Source organism: Corvus hawaiiensis, chromosome 4 (assembly GCF_020740725.1).
Source record: "Corvus hawaiiensis isolate bCorHaw1 chromosome 4, bCorHaw1.pri.cur, whole genome shotgun sequence".
NCBI classification, from domain to species: Eukaryota; Metazoa; Chordata; class Aves; order Passeriformes; family Corvidae; genus Corvus; species Corvus hawaiiensis.
In genome coordinates this window covers 60977277-60993550 of record NC_063216.1, presented here as the reverse complement: position 1 = coordinate 60993550, position 16274 = coordinate 60977277, and positions in this window count along the sequence as shown.

The following is a 16274-nucleotide window of genomic DNA, read 5'->3' as shown; positions in this document are numbered from 1 at the left end:
TGCAAATTCCAGAACAAGCCACACCATTAAAAGCTGAGGTGCACCAGCTAAGTCATAAGATTCCTTTTATTCCTAAAAAAAAAAAATCCGCTCTAGGACAGAGTTTTACTACCCTAAAGTCATATTATTATTGACATAACAGTTTTTGCTTCTAAATGTTTGAACTGGATACAGTCAGTATAAAAGCGCTTGGAGCAGGTTTATGGTACATGCTGGAAACAAACAGCATCTCTCAGAGTTACTGCCGCAGCAGACACCATTTAGTCACCTTTCTTTTCCATTGGCACCTAGTAATTTTTTACACTCTCTTTCTAGTTCTTTGTGGAAATATCCACAGGCAGAATTCTTCTGTTAACAATTGATCACTCACTTAACTCAAGGGGCCAACATCCTCAGAACCAGAAGAACTGACTTAGAAGATGTGCCTGTAACCTTCACTGAAGCGTTCTCTGGGGTCTATGGTTTGCCCTGTGAATAAAATGTGATAAATCCTCTGTGCTTCAACTCCTGAGAAGCCTTGGAAATAGAGGAGACTTCTGCTCTCCTCTCACACACAGCACTCCTGTGGTCTTCATCAGTTTGTCTCCAACAACTAGGATGCTTAAGGGAGTCTGACTCCCATCTCAGGACAGAGTCAGGGAGAGAGCACAGTGTGACCAGTGTTTATAGCAAAAGGAAAGCCTCAGCCTCATGACTGATTCTTCGTTAGCCTGAAGTGCAGGAACTCAGCACACAACTGCTGACAGCCTTATTGCATTCCCTTCCAATGAAGAGGGCTTATGAGAATGTTTACAATGAATATGAAGTCAGAAATCCTTTCAATCTATTCAAGAAGAAGTACTTTATTCCAGCCCAGGAAAGCAAATAGGGGACTTTTAGTTGATTTTCAGACCTGTGCTGTAGTTTGCTGGAGATGTACAAGAACCATGCAACACAGTGGAATATTTTCCTTAAAGTAAATTCTTGAGAATTTGGGGGGTTTTAGTAGCCTGGTAACACTGCATATTAGAGCTCTGTTTTCAAAATATAAAGTGCTTTTTTCAGATCAGTCCATCGGGTTTGGTTTTGATAGAAATTCTGGTCTTTTTTTCTGCTATGCAATATCTTTCAAAAGCGGAAAAAGGTTAATAGATATATATAGATATATATTCATTGAATACTTAGCCAAAGGGAAGTAGATATTTTTTCTGTGTGTTATTTAGCTACTCAGTAGAGATTATTAGAGCATGGTGTTTCATCACCAACTTTTCAAGGCATCAATTTTTCAAACATTTTTCTAGAATGTTAAAGTTATGTTACAGTACACTGAAAGTATCCAGCTAAGTTTGAAGAGAGATATCTTACAAAAGAAATTATGTTACCATGTTATGCATTTTAACCAAATATATTACATTTTCACATTGCTGAGGATCTTTAATAGATTATTTTAAAATAAAATATTCCCTACACTAATTTTAATTCAGTCTAGACCAAAAAAGCAGTGAGGCAATTTTGATGTAGTTAAAAGGTCTTAAAAAATATAACATCAAAACAATATCCAAAATAATAATTTACAGCAATAAGGAATTTATCAAGGTTTTTCCGTTTTTGACTTTCAACTGATCATGAACAACATGTTTGTCAGATGCCTGTCTTATACAATATTTATTATATAGTTTCAAAGCTTAATTTTTAGGTTTTGAATGTGACAAATTGCCTTTTTAGAAAAAAAAATGCAATTTTTATCTGAAAAGATTCTCAAGTGTATTTTATTGTGAAGTTAAAACACATCACATGTTTTCTGGCCTCTCATTAGCAAAGGACATTGTACATTGAGAGACCAGATCCTGTTCCTTCTCTACATCTTAAATGGCAACCAACAGATAAACTAATGTTGAAAAGAATCACTCTGGGTTTTTTCCTAGGTACTTTTGCTGTGTTATCAAGTTGCTGTTTACTCAGTGGGTGGTATCCTGTAATGATCTATTATTATTAACTTCACTGCTATTAGTAAGCGTCTTCCTTCTTTCATAGATAAAGGTGGTTTGTTGCTTTCCCGCTGCATAATTTTGTTTTAGGGGAAATCTTTCCCTAATCTGGAAGAGACAGCCCTGCATTTGCAGTATGGGAAGGCAGACACCCTCTGTTTGCAATATTGAGGCACAGGGAACTACTCCAGCATTCACCTCTTGCAGTGCTGTAGCTGACAGTACAGCACCTGTGGAGCATAGAAACCATGCTTTTAGGGAAAAGAAATCATTTGCTCAAGTGAGCAGCACTGAAGAAAGATCTTGGGAGAAACAGAATTCTTTCTGTAAGGAAGAGATAATCTGGGTCATAGTCAACAACTGAACTTCTGAACTGCTTTGCATGCCCTTGTGAGGGGCTCACATCACTTTTTCCCTTCAATAAACATTATTTCAGATAGGTGCCCCCTTTTCCCCAAATTGCACCAAACTCAGCTTTTTATAAATGTACAGGAGTTATTTTTAACACACAACATTTTACTTTAATACCATTCCTGCTTAGGATGTAAATAAAGGACTGGAAGTTACAAGAAAAGACACATTATTATTGGAGCTGGTAAATCATAAGAAAGAAAGAGGAAAATAAAAGTTATTTTTAGCTGAAAAGGTATTATATAAGGAATAAAAACCATTTTATTTATTAACAAATTATTAACTTAAAATGATAAGGGTAATTTAAAAAATGCATTAAAAAAATTCTTCCAGAATTCATAGTTTGATCAAATCTACTAGGTATGGAAGCCTGGCTAGCTCTGTTCTGAAGTCAATGGACAATTTTGTTATCATTTCTAATTGAAGGCCTGGTTCAGGAGGCTCAAATAAATTCAAATAGGCTTAGAATATGCATTTTCTGATTGCATTTTTAATACTTCTACATTTTTCTTTCCTTATTTGTCCCCTAGAAATACAAGAACTATGAAATATGATACATTTTCAACTGGATTGACAGTAAATTGTACCCTATTCGATTTTATATAGAAAAATATGTAGAATCAGTGAGAAATGTCAGCTCTACCCAATGATATCTCCCAATAACCTGCTCTTACCAGGATCACAGTCACCCAATGTGGTTGCTGTTTTTATTGTTTTGTAGAAAATTCTTCAGGAAATTTCATTTAGACCTAAAGAGAATCTACAAGAGCAAGAGTGGACTGTTCAGGTCAGGCACATTCATATGCACCTGGCAAAATTCAAGTGCTCCTTATACAGCTGGAGGTTCATAATGACCTTCTGTGTAAGGACCACACTATTGATTTCTGCAAACTGCTGCTTGGTTTATCCTAGGTCTCAAAATAGCTGGTGTAAAAGAGGAGTCCAGTGTCTGTAGGAAGCTCATCTCTATAATAATACATGTCAACAAGAAAGCACATGTGTATGCACACATATACACAGAGACAAGGGGGTTCAATTTCAGCTTGTCTGGGATATTTTCATACTCTGTAATAAAAGTTGAAGTTTCAAAGTACTTCCGTGCTTTTTTGTTCTAATGGCAGATGGTTTGAGAGGAGCAGTCTATAAATGAATTGGTGCTGACCAACACTGGGCACCATTTATTTACTTTCTGTTTATAAACCTTAATGTTTGTTTTCCATGCGTTCTACTTCATGAAGATGATCACTAACTACAAGAGTTCCTTTAAATCAGCAGTGATTGTGGTTTGGCTTTTCTTAACAATGTAAGTTTATAGCTTGGTTGAAGACATTCCAGACTCCACTGCCTAGTTCTTTTCTCTTTTTTTATTTTTCTTTTTGTGTCTATGTGTATCTTTACATAACTGATGTTGATTTTGAGTATCTGACTTCAAAAACAGCACACAGCAAAAGAAAACAAAGAAGAAAAGCCAGGGTTTGTGTGCGTTCTTAAATTCAGCATAAAAAAAAATGAGCAAAAATCCATCACACTATAAAGGAAGATTCTGCAATCATTTGCTATGATGCTCACCTTCTGGTCTCTCTATGATAGATTTCAACAACAAAGTCTACAAAATAATAAAAGCAGAGAAGCATGGCATCTCTGATTCACATTCAGCCCTTCAAATTTAAATTCTGGCCTCTCTTGCTGGCAGCACAATCTGATCTCTAAATCACCCTTCCCCTGTCTGTCTGGAATCACCTCTAAATCATCTTTGTCAGAGCAATAGTGACCTAACAGTATGGCAATGTTCTGTGGGATGCCTGTACATGTTCTAGAATAATCCTTAACAGCAGGAAGAGAAGCTGCAATTTCCTAGCTGTTGTTTAGATCTTTGTTAATGAAGAGCTGAAAATGTGCTTACTGATGAAGATTAAAATGGATTTGTATGGTCACTTTTGCCACTTCTGCTTTTTGTAGAATACAAATACAGTGATTTTTTATGAGTATCACAGAGGAATGGAAGAGAACTCAAGCTCTGAGAATTGGGTCATTATCCCCTTTGTCAGTGTCCCGCTTGTAGCTTCTTCTAGGGATATACGTGGTTTCCAGGGTGTTTACATGCCATGTGGCTGCCTTAGGAAAGGAGAAGTGTTCAAGGTAGCAGCACTCAGATTCTCCAAATCCAAATGAGATGTCGTCAGCACAATGCTGTCAGCAAGCTAGAGGATTCCAGCTTGGAGAGGTTTTTCAGGCCAGAAAAGGATTTTTGCCCCAACTTGCCATTCTAGCCTGATCTCTTTGCATGTGAACCTCTATACTTTCTATCGAGTACATGCTCTGGTTCTCAGGAGGCAGACACATGAGGAAACAAGATGAGCCCATTTTGTCTTTCAGCTGATTTTCCTACTTCAACTTCTTAATTGAAGTGGAGAAAAATTATCTTGGTTTTAAATTACCCTCTCTCTGTGGAAAGAGCTATTGAATGATTATTTCATGGACCACTGTACATCAAATTTACCTGCTGCAACCCTGAATGTTTATGGGATGATGGCTTTGAGTTCAAACCAGACTTACTGCTACATACACTTAAAATGCAGTTAGTTGGTGTGTATTTATCCAGTAGCAAAAGCAAGGGCTTGTGTTAGTCTTTAGCTTTTGAGATTCTTGTCTCAACTACCATTTTTTACTGTCTCCTGCAACAAAGCAACCACTGATACTGGGCAGCAAAACATTGCAACCACAGTTGTCTAATTTGAATACCTCTGCAAACATACAAGCAAGTAAACATGAGGTAACAAGAGTATCAGCTGACTTACAGTCACTGTTTACATGTACACTCAGCCTTTGGCAAACACAAGGTAGCACAAGTGATGCCAGCTCATTTCTTTGAGTACTTTAAATGAAGTCCCAAGATCTGTCTCATCTTAGAAGAAAACTCTGAGTGCCATCTGAAAATGCTAAAGTACACCTTGTTCAGCTGTTCATACTTAGAAGTACTGCTAGCTAAAATACCAGGTTTTAGGTGCATAGCATTTTGTGGCATTCCTAATGCTGACTCAAGTAGCTGTTGTTGTCATGCCTGTGGTCAATTTGTTACTTAAAAGTGGGAACTATAAAATTCAGGACACTAACACAGCTGCGTGCATTTAACCTATGGTGAAGTGAGTGTCTTAATCCTCCGTCTACAAAGATGTCTCTAAGCCTGAGGTGCAGGGAAATGCCTCTCTCCACTTAATATGCACACACTTGTAATTTTTTCCTTGAGTTTGGAATGAAAAGCAGCCCTTTATCACCACACTCGGTCAGACAAAGAAGAAGTTCACCCAGCCCATGTCAACATTTGCAACTCATGCAATGCAGTGGATCTGTATGGGGAAAAGATGCAGCTGAAGCCATCACAACTATGTTAAACGTGTTTCAGGGGTTTACTTTGGCTTGGTTGCTGCCTGGCCCTGGGTGCTAAACGCCCATTAGTGGCAGCAATGAAATGGTTATGCTCCTGAGACTCTATGTATAATTTAGTTTCATCTGAAAGAATCCATATTGTGTTCATTAGGAGACTTTCACAATGTGTGCAAAAATACGGTGCAGGTGATTAAGAGGTTCATTTTAAATGCACACCCCTGACCTCAAATACAAATACAAATAAGGCAGGTAAGCCCAGTACCTCAGTGGTTAGACAGCTGGGTTTGGATGCTTATACTGAGTTTTAGGTGAACTTTGAGAAAAACCATGCCATCCAGAATCCATTTTCTAGCTGGTTAATTCCCTGGAATTCAATACACCAACGCATATTTTCCAGTTTCTTTCCAGTTCATCAGAATTTCTTTTTCCCAAGTATTTCTATGCAACTGGCATTTGGTTAACAAATGGGCCTTTTACCCCCAGGAATATATGATTCCCTTTTGATAAAGCAGGACGTGCTACTCTGTAGTTCAGCTGAGGCCCAGGACTGCCCTTGTTGATGATCATGCCTTGGAATTATATATACATATTTTTTACATGAAGAACTTTTCCTTTTCATCTGATTCCTCAGATTTCATTGCATAAGACTGTGCCAGAGATTGCTACCTTGTGCACATTCCCCAAGTTAGAACAAAATTACTGTTTACAGTTGCACAGACTATTTCATAAACCAGCCAGTGTATTTGTGAACACTAACTTTTCTGTCTCCAGTGGGTTTCAGTGGAACAGGGATAGCACTGTGTTTCTGAGCTGTGTTACAAAGAGCAGGGCATCTCTGCAAGGACTCCTGGACTAGACTATCGCCTGCTGTTATGGTGCGACACTTCTTTGCTCGCAAAGTTATCAGTGGAAGCTCAAAGCCACTTCAGCAGCTACAGTATTTGTGCTTTAACTCCTAAAAGGATAAACTGCAAACTGCCAGCCCTTACAAACTAAAACCCTCATCATTTGACCTTTTTCTCTTCTTTGTTTCTCCCCTATCTTTAATGTGTCTTACAGGAGGAGATGGACAGGAGCAAAGTCTGGGAAATCTCTTGGCTGGCTAGAAACTTGAAAACAACATTAGTCACCAGATTCGCTTGTATCATTACCTACAAGAAAGGCTAGCCAAACCAAGAAGCGAAAAATGTAACCTGGAAGTACCTTATGTAAATCTATGGAGGTTTTTTAGTTTATTTGTTTTTCTCCCTTGAAAGGTTGCCACTTTCAAACATCTCCAAACATAAGCTTTCTGTAAACAAAATGCTATATTTTTTCCAACATTTTGTATTACCAGTTTTACTAGCGTTACACTTCTCATTTATTTGAAAAGTCAGACACCAACCATGTTATATTTTGAATTTTCCTTCTGACCTTTTTAAGGAAAGAATAAAAAGAAAGATTATAACAAAGAATAACAGATTTAGTGAAATAAAATGTTTAATAGTGCGGTATCTGCACATATTTTAAAAAAAATCGTAATGTATTTTTCCACTTTACTAATAAACTACTATTCTAGTAAGCTGATCAGATTAAGTGTGAAACTAGCTACGTAACAGTATTTATGACTCTATTTAAGAAGATGTATTTTTACTGTTGTGAAACCTGTCAGGAAATTAGTTGCAAGGCTTGTCCATGTGAATGAATGATCTTGTGCATGAAGACTGAAACACCCTGCTTTGGTGGTGTATGGCTATATGAAATTTTAGCTGAAACAATTAATTATCTAAGATGCAGGTCTTGGTTTCCTAGAGGCCTGGCTTGAGTGGCGTTGTTCACTCATATAAACATGGGAGTTGCATGTATACATATGTAGTTTAAAGAGGAGTTCTTGGCAATTTAGCACTCATCATGTTGTTTTTCAGACTAACACTGGATATGCTAGACATAAACATATGTTGAAAAATGTCAGTATGCAGTCCAAAGTTAAAATATGCAGCTCTTAATTTCTTGACAAATCTCTGCAGTGTATAGAAAGGAAAGTCAAGCTCCCTCCATGATCCTGATACCCTGTGAATAAGAACATGGTAATTTATGGAAAGGGTAAAAAAATGCACTCTTTGTGGATGAATCTATGGCAGTACGACACATGAAGGAATATGTTCAAAATTTCCCTATAGGTCAGCTATCAAGAGTGTTTTAATGGTGATTTCTAGGAAAATTAGGTATAGATTTTAGCTTCAATCCTGAGGCCTGCCCACTACTAAAGAAAGGGAGTATACGACATCCAGTCTAAAATCTTTTCAGGTTTTTTGTTCTTCACAGGCTATTGGTTGAGATACATAATTTGTCATGCTGAGAAGATGCAAATCAATCTTTTCCAAGTACTGACTCCATTCTGTCCCCTCATTTTCACCGGCATGAACAAGGATGTTCACAGACTGTCTGTGATACACTGCTGCCTGTGATGTTAGTAGTTGGCACACTCTGCACTGCGGTGTGATGTCTCGAGAAGGTGTGTGCTTTTAAGAAGTATTATGAAAGGAGTAATTATTTCACTCACAATATAATTAACACATGAAATCTGAGATAAGTTACCATGAAGACTTGTGTTTCCCCTCCAAAGTTTCAACTCTTATACAGAAAAAAAATTAAACACACCATAAGGAGAAACAGAAAAATAGTGGTTGAAGTGGCACTGTTACAGATAGTACTTATCTAGGTGTTTTGGGGTACAGCTTGAAAAAGTGGAATCAGGAAGGAATTTTCTCCCTATGCAGAGAACCATTCTAGTAAACACATTCAGGGAACACATCTTTCCTTGAAGCATCTGGGATTTAATATTAGGAGGATACAGAACTAGAGAGAGCACCCAGACAAATCATGTGGTGACTGGTAGTTATAGTTTTCCATCAGATGTCCGTACATTGCTGTAATATAACTGGTGAGGTTTTGTTACAATTCATAACTTTACAAACAAACATGGAAGAATAAGAAGAATGGCTTTCCACTGGGAAGAACTTGAAATACAAATGAGTTAGAAACATTTCTGTTCTCTTCCCTCCTGCATTTGGCCAGACACAGTGACAAATCTCTCTTTCCACCCCTGACAGGTTTCATTGCAATAAGTGCCAATAACAATTATGCTAGGTTTGGCTGAACGCAAATTCAGTCTGAATTCCCCCAGCTCTTCAGATTTTGACAACACTATCAGTTCATAACAGACCACCTGTTTGTTTTGTAGTGCCTGCCAAAACATATAAGTGTTAATGAGGAAAGGAGATGCTGCTTTTAATGTGTGTGTATTTATATAATATGCATAAATTCATACACAGCTAATGTACACATCTCTTTCCACTGAAGCAGATAGAAGATAAACAACTTGATTACAAGGTAAGGCTGCTTTGGTTTTTTTCTTTAGTCACCTTAATGAGTTTATTTAGCATCAGGGTGGAGAGGGAAAAGTGTTATAAACCCTTTCATGCAAAAATTGTACAGAACTTCAGTGTCTGTCTTGATTTCAAACTCACAACTCCATGACGTAGACAGTAGATATCATGAAATTATCCACAGATATCCTGAAGTCAGTGGAGTTGTATTATTTACAGCAGCTGTGTTATTTTCACCACACACCAATTATATGCAAACAAGCATGCACATGGCATCCTTATGAAAATAACAATAGAGAACAGGGTCCTTTTCTCTCAAAACATTACAAAAAATACTGAATATTTCAGACTATCCAAATATCAGACAATGGCATGCACTGAGTGAGCCACACGTCTTCCAAATTCTTTTCTGTCTTTCCCATATGGCACTGCTCCTGATGAGGATCTAGCCATATATGTTTTATACGTGACTTAGAAGGCAGGCAAAGAGAGTGAAGACCAAAGTTTACAAGAGCTTTTGTCCCAACACAAGGTACCAAACCTCTGGGTTTTCAGAAGTTCTGAGCAACTCTAGCTCTCATCTGAATTCTCATGAGAACTTAAAATTATGAAGACTATTGATTGGAAGAAGTAAATGAAAAACAGAGGAAAATAATAGGAAGAAATAAAAGGCAAGTGAATAACAGGGGAAGGAAGGTAACATTCTGTAGTATTAGTTAAAACTAATTAACACATTGCAGCTCACTTCTTCCATTTGAAGTACAACTCTTCAACTCTTTAGAAATATATTTTTAGAGCATAACAGTAAACAGCAAAATTTTAAATTCTGAAAATTGTGAATTTTAACTTTGGAAATTAGTGCATGGTTTTGCAATTTGTGTTCAAATTGATGTGTCAAAGGGCATCTGTAAATGTCAGATAACACATAGAATCAAATTTGGATTCATAGAGCAATGCTGTCTCTTCTGCAATAGAATTCCAGCTGTTGCATTCTGAAAATGTCTGTGATTGAAGGGATGTGTTCTTAATCAGATTTGGAAGAAACATCTGAGACATGTATAAAAAGTGGCAAAAATTCTGAAAAGACTGAATGTCCATGTCCAGGTCATCAAAAGGCAGAAAGAAAGGAGGTTGATCATCTCAACCTCCAGTGAGTATTCACATTTGTTCCATAAACTTTCCTGTTGTGTAAAACCAGTTTTCCAATTTTCTCAAGACCTTGATTTTGTGTGTCCTGAAGCTTCTATCAACGTATTATTATTTGTACCCAGAAATTTGAAATTCTAGTATAAGCAGAGCTATGTATAGCCTCAAGCTGTTAGCATTTACCAGTGTTCAGACCCTACATCATAATAATTTCATGCATTAATGGGATGTACACCTTTAAAATATGTGCTGTAAATATAATTTAAAAGGAGGTGAGACTTCAGACTTTTGATAATTTTCAGATATTTTCTCCCTTTGTTGAAATTTACTTATTTTCTTGCCTGCCTCTATGCATTCTTTTCAGGAATTAAATAAAATAAACAATTAACTTAATAAAATTGAAATGCACTTGCAAAATAATTGGATTTAAAAACTAATTTTAGCAGTTTTTGAAGTAAATTAGCTTCTTTTGCTCCAGAACTGAGTCTGAAAAGGTTTATTAAGGAGTAGCTTTTCTGCAGCAGCTATTTCTGAATAACTCCATAAATTTGCAGAAAAGCCTAAAGACAGCCAAAGCACTTCTGTATCGAAAACAATACAGACAGGACCAGGAGCAAATGATGTTGAATGTATACGCTGCTGAGAATGGTAGGAAAACCCTGAGTGTTTCCATTCTGTCCTGCAGTATGCAATACAGACACATTCCCAACGTGACCTTGGACTAATCTTTCATTGTATGTCAATGTCTCATCTTTAGAAACAGAACTATTGTGTTGATAGAGTTCATTAGTGAATGTGAGATGGTCAGATGGCATTGTGATGAGGTAATAGAACATGGATTATGCCTACGTGTAAGCATTCGTTCATGCAAAAACAGAAATTGGGAATGATTTCATCCACATCAGAATAGCCAGAGAGAGGACCAGAACAAGGTATTTTTAAAGAGAAACTGCACTCTGACAGAGGTCAAATTTTGTAAAACTGCATGGATTAATGCAGTATGCCTGACTCTATTTGGAGTAAATTCAAAGGCACCACCAGCCTGCAGTGCCAAGGTTAAATTGATGGAAAATGAACTAAACTGGTAATGAATCATGAAATCTTCTCTCCTAATTCATACCATAAAGGATAAGCATTTCTCTGTAATGACTAAGACAGTTTTGAAAGAAACACTAAATTAAAAATGTGTGTCAAAACAGATAGTAGGTTAGAACTTCTATGGACAAACCCAACCTTGTTTGTCATACAATAGGCAAAGAAAATATTGAACTCCAAGGACTGTGTTGCTTTGTGTTGCTGGTAAGTAAGAAAAAAGAATCAAAATCTAATGCTAATCATGTTAGCTAAAGTAAAGTGCTACTGGTATCATTCCTTTAAAAAAAATTATGTTTGGTTCTACAAAACTGAAGCAAAATGCTAAAATATGGCAACAGAAACCAGATTACCCTAGAAAATATATTTCAGGAGCCAGGATTTACCCTTGGAACTGTATATCATGACTATTAAAGAAAAAGACTGAATTTCCGCAGAGTATATGTGCCTTGGCAGACATTATTATAAAGTAAGATGTTTTGAAGAAACATTTGTTTAGTCCCCTAAACTATAACGACTTTGGCTGGAACACAGGGCAAACGTCACCAGATACAAATAGTAATGCTCTTCTTTTCTGGAAGAAAAGTGATAATCTACAAGTTTTAAAACAGATTTATAATTACCATGAATCTCTAAAATACATCTTTGGCTTTTAAGACAAAGTTTTCAGATCTTTGAAGTGCCCTGACACACTATCTTCCACGTCAATTTACTAAGTATGTATAGTAGTTCTCAAAAGATTGTTAACACACTTGTGTGCAAAACACCCAGCCTGATGCGTCTTTTATGGCAAGTAGAGAAGTTTCCTGAAGGTTTAGTTACTAGTAGAGTAACACTTTATCAAGTTCATGGAAGTACCTGGTAACATAACCTGTGTCAGGTTTCACATGGCACTGTGCTCTTAGTCTGTCTTCCAGAAAATTACTGATTAATACCTAAAATGTGTCTGTTCCATGATTTTTTCCTATAAAGTACCAAATGTGTTTTTGGTATACAGGTCCATGGGTCCATAAAAAGTGTTCTGATGGGTATTTATAAACTGGAGTTGACTGAAATGTCTAAAATGTGAATATCCTGAAAATTTTGAGAAAAATTGTTGTGAATTTTTTATAGGAATAATTCTCAGGAAAGGAGTGAAAAAAAAAGCAAACAACTTGGAAATTGATGACCTACCAAAACCTGTTAAAAAACTCTGAATATTGCTTTTAGTTTTTTGAAGATACAAGCATACACATATATATGAATATATGCTATCCTCAAAAACACAATAATGGATTTCAAAATGTCACATACTGTACACTCTTTGTTCTATATGTTACAGCAATACTGTTAACAGCACTTGAGGTATCTACTGGAAGTGTATCGGACACATTCCAAAAGCATTGTTTAATATTTGCTGTTTCCAATGAAACGGCTTGGAAAATACTGAGTCATGCAAATACTCAATGCAAATAGGTGTGCCTAAGAGTTAGTGCATCCCACTAACTGCACAGAGCCAGAGAAGTCATGCTCAAACAAAACATCAGGCAGCCATAGCCCCAAGCCTCTGTGTTTGGCATATGGCCAGCAGTGATGTGGTACATATTCACATCCTGAGGGAGAGAGAGAGATAAAGAGGACAGGAAACAAATTGCCTTTCTGAAGGAAGAGCACTCAAAAATTCACTTTAACTCCTCTCTTAATTAAAAACTGTGGTCAATAAAGGTAATTAGTCAAAAGACTTATCAAAAATTTTGTAAACAATAGGGTGAATTAAATTAAAGTAACTTCTGTGAGATTTTTCTTGTTTAAGGAAAAACAAAGAAAACAAAGTTTGGTTCCTCCCCCCTCAGCTCCCAAAAGTATTTTGATGAAGGAAAACATTTTACAAGCAAAATTTTTCAGGTAAAAGCAATTGCAGTCATTTGTTTGTAAGTAAAGTGGAGGAATCAATAAGATGTATAAAATGACTGTCTAAAAGCTTTGTCCATAAACCAGGTTCTGCCATGAATTAGCTATTACCAGCTGTTTTGATCAAGAACACTTCACTTGAGATACCTGACATTTTCAAGACGATTCCTCTCCCTAATGGGCAAAGCCCAAGACATCCACTGGAAAAACTGAGATTTGACATTACAGAGAAAAGGAATTTGTGTCGAAATGCTCTGAAAATACGGTTATTTTACATTTTCCTTTCCTGTGACGCAAGTAGTGTTTTTGAAGCACAATAATTTTTTTTTCACAGTCCACCAAATTTGAAGGTAGCTTAAGGACCAGGACACTAAGTTGCTAGGACCCCTGCTTGTTAGTGTTTCATGCTAATTCACAATAATTCATAGGGACAGCAGTAGATTTTGCACAAACCAGGGACCATTCACAGCAATTTTGAAGGTGAGATAAGACAATATCACGATGAACTGTGCTTTTTCATCAGGATACAAGTCTAGAAAATAGGTTCTGATTCATAAGATTTACTAGTACAGAAAGAGTTTCAAGTTCCTCTAGCACTAAAGAATTATGTATTTTCTTTATAGAAGTATTTCTTCATCAGTTATCAGGAAAGCATATGAGCACTGAAAACATACTAATGATTTGAGCCTTATGTGGGGTATCATGAGGGTTGTCTTCCACACATACAATGTATAAATCCCAGCCTGTTAGTGTGTGTAGCAGGGAAACGGGACAAGACTGTTTTCCATATGTCTCTTCAGACTTCAATAATCTCATGATGTTGTTCCTTGCAACTTTTCTGTGCAAGACATATTACAACACTCTGCTGATACACTCCTAAAGCTTAATGGACATCATGGTCAAAATCTCCCAAAAGCCTGCCTGTGCCAAAGCCAGTTGTCTTGTTCTAGTCCAAGAGTGGCTGCCCTTCCTTTCACCACATCTACCAAAATCATGTTAGTCTTCCTCCTTGTTGCAGATTGACAGGGACAGAGTTAGCTGAGACATGTAAAAGCATCATTTTTGCTAGCAATTGATGTTTTCCAGAAATGTGTGTATCTTCCCCATATATCATAATAGTACATTGAAAATAAATTGTCTATGAGCAGATCATGCTTAGTTTTGTGCCAGTCCATCTGTGGTCCACGCATGGAGACAGGAGTGCTGAACAGAACAGATGTCATTGGAAAGTCTCTAAACATACATATATTACATGAGCTTTCATTAGAACACTGAGTTATAAAATGTCTCTGACTTTTCTAGTATCACTTTAGTCTATATTTCAGAGTGGACCATGATGTTCTTGATTGCCTACGTTCACAGCAAAATCTTCAAAACCTTCATCTGTCTGTTTAATGGAGTAAAATTATTCAAAAAATCTTTCTGCCATCTTTTTGTCTCGGGTCATTAGGACAATAACTCTCATACCTTTCTCATCTAAACCTGTAAGGGCACAGAGGAGGGTAATGCATACCTGTTCTTCATCTCTTTGCAGTGATCATTAGGGCAAAATTCACTGCAAATAGTAATAAATAAAGTGATATATACTGCATTTTATGTGGATTACTGGAAGTAAAGCTGGAACCTATATCAGGGGTTATCATGCCTAGGTGTCCTTACACACACAGTGGAGACCTTTCTTAAAGTCTCTCTGGGGAAATTCCCTTTCTGCAGAGCACTTGAGGAGATTTAAGAAACTAAGTGACTAAATTCAGGCTTATATCTCACTAAAGGAAGAATTAACCCTATATCTCTATGTCATATTGTGTGGAGCTTTGTGCAGAGACCTGTATTCTGGGTTTGGTTTTGCTGTTGCATGTTAGCACTTCATCACCATTCTCGCCATAGCTGGGGCTAGTTGGGGACTGGAGCAAAGCCCTGCATGTGAAGTACTTTTTACAACTAACAAGAAACTAGCTGAGCAGCACAATGCTTTCAAGTGGTTTTGGAATAATTGGATATTCATAATCAACATAAACATGATTTGTGAATTTGAGAAAAATAAAATATATCCCTAGTATATCCTGGAGCCACAAGGTTTTGCTCTAACATAGAAACTGCATTCTTTTTCTCCTTCTGTATTTTACATCAAAATAGCTATCTTGAGAGACATGACAAGGAACAACAGCCTCTTTGGAGTCCCTTTAGTTAGAACATAAAGCTAAGTGCTAAGCACCTATCATTGATTCATCCAAATCTCTATTATGTCAGTTACTTCTATCAGGAAAACCAGCCACTAAAAGATGCATTCAAAATTAGAATTACAGTTTAAGTGGATTTTTTTACATCCTGGAATTTTAGTCCGCCTTTCTCCTGTTGGTTACATACTACTTGATTTTTTTGAATAAAATGTATTAAAATGTATCTGACTCCTCACTAATACCAAAGTATGAAATAAGCCCCAAGCAAATATTTCTGATAAATTTTAGATGGTCAGGAAGAGACGTACCTCACCTAATTTAAGACATCCAGGGTCTGATTCATTCACCCACAGAGACAGCCAATGACTCTATAAGATGTCCCTGAAGATCCAGCAAGTTTAACTGGAGCTTCCAGATAAGACATGGAATGCACAAGGCACTCAAACTCTTCTGGAGACTGTCATAGAGGGTTCAGCTTACAGATCAAGATACTTAAATATTTGTGTCTACTTTATAGACTTTACAGTGTCATTATAGTCTAGACTTTCTTTATAGGCAATAGAAATATATGAAATTGATACAGCTATTGAAACCTACTTTAGTTAATTTAAACATCAGCTCACTAAATTTGTTTTTATTGAAGAGTACTTTAAATGTCTCTATGGATGCCACTGTGTCAACTAAACTCCACTGACTGAATATGAGTATAGATATCATTACCAAGACAAAGTCATCAAGTTCTCCTGAGATTCTCTAGGGTACCCTCTCCGGCCTATGGTGCCACTGCAGAAGACCATGAGTCACTTGTAGGTCTTTCATCAAAATTATTAACA